Source organism: Rana temporaria, chromosome 3 (assembly GCF_905171775.1).
Source record: "Rana temporaria chromosome 3, aRanTem1.1, whole genome shotgun sequence".
Lineage (NCBI taxonomy): Eukaryota > Metazoa > Chordata > Amphibia > Anura > Ranidae > Rana > Rana temporaria.
In genome coordinates, this window is record NC_053491.1 from 44239511 (window position 1) to 44241392 (window position 1882).

Below are 1882 nucleotides of genomic sequence, written 5' to 3' on the forward strand. Positions count from 1 at the left end.
TAATCATAAGTTTTTCACTTGGCGGGATCGACAGGGTTCGTTGCTGGCGCGTAAACTTTCCCCTAAACATTCTCACGTAGCTTTTCCAAAGATTAGACTCTCAAATGGTGATCTCTCCCAACATCCCCATAAAGTCCTTCAGGAATTTCAAGATTTTTACACTAAATTATACAACCCAACCCAGGACCACACCCCTGTCTCCATTTCCGTTTTTTTGCACACCTTATCACTGCCATCTCTCACTGAATCCCATGGACCAACCCATTACCTGTGAGGAAATACAGAATACTATTAAAGTACTATCATTGCATAAATCTCCGGGCCCTGATGGCCTCTCTAATATTTATTATAAGAAATTCTCTGAGCAGTTGGCTCCTCACATGGCTCTTTACTTCAATTTTTTGCGGGATGGCGGAAAAGTTCCTTTAGATGAAAATAGGGCATATATTAGTGTTATCCCCAAACCACATAAAGATTCCACAGACATTCTTAATTATCGGCCTATATCTTATATTATTTGCGATCTTAAAATCCTGACGAAACTTTTAGCTATACGGCTTGGTACTTTTCTAGAGCAATATATTCACAAAGATCAATCTGGATTTATAACCGGACGTCAAACGTTGGATCAGATTCGTCGTTCCATAGCGTTGATCTCTGCAGTGCGCTCTAAGTGGGATGCCCCTGTGTCGAGGGAATTATTACTTCTATCTTTGGACCTTCACAAGGCCTTTGATAGCTTACATTGGGATTACTTATTTGCTACTCTGGAGGCATTTGGATTTGGCTCTACCTTTATCTTATTGCTTAAACAACTTTATAGTAACCCATCGGCCCAGGTTTCCGTTCGGGGTTATAAATCGGCATCTTTTCCTATCCGATGTGGGACGAGACAGGGCTGCCAGCTCTCCCCTTTATTATTTGCCCTAGCTGTTTCAATTCGATCTCATCCCGATATACATGGCATTTGTTGTGGGCAACGGGAGCATAAATGTTCCCTGTTTGCCGATGACATTCTCATGTATGTCACAAATCCTCAATTGACCTTACCCAATCTTTTGACCCTGTTCAATCCTTTTTTTTTGGATCTCAGGGCTCTCTTTAAACACCCAAAAAACGACGGCCCTTAATATTTCTTTACCCACCTCGACAGTTTCGACCTTACGAACTCTCTATAAATTCCAATGGACGCAAAATTCATTGCCATACTTAGGCGTCCATCTGACACCCTCGATGGATACTCTATATCGAGCCAATTATCCCCCACTTTTCAGTCGACTCCGGGAGGATCTTCGGCGATGGGCAGATTATCCCTTGTCCTGGTTTGGTAGAATCAACTCTATTAGGATGACGTTTTTACCTAAGTTACTTTATTATTTTAGGACTTTGCCAATTGCGGTTCCGAGGGGAGATTTACAGCGATTACAATCAGATGTTTTCCGTTTTGTTTGGAACAATAAGAAACCGCGAATGAATAAATTGACACTGTGTCTCGAAACAGTCTGGTGGGCTTGGCCTCCCTAATTTGCAGGCTTATTATCAGGCGGCTTAAATAACTCAGCTTTCTTACACAACAGCTAAAGGCTCTACACCCCTTTGGGTCTCTATTGAGGCCCTTTCGTGCCACCCCTTTGCTATAGGCTCTTTAATGTGGCTTCCTTGTCGTCTTCGCCCTCTGATCTTGTGCCCTACCCTGTCCCATTCACTTGCATTCTGGAACGGAATACGACATCGCAAACCTCTGTCCTCCCCACATACTCCATTAGCTCCCATTTTCTTTAACCCTGAATTTTCTCCTGGAATGACTCCAATGCTGTTCCTGTGGTGGCTAATCAAGGGGCTTCTTAGGATAGGAGACTATCTTGTTGGGGATCAACCGCAC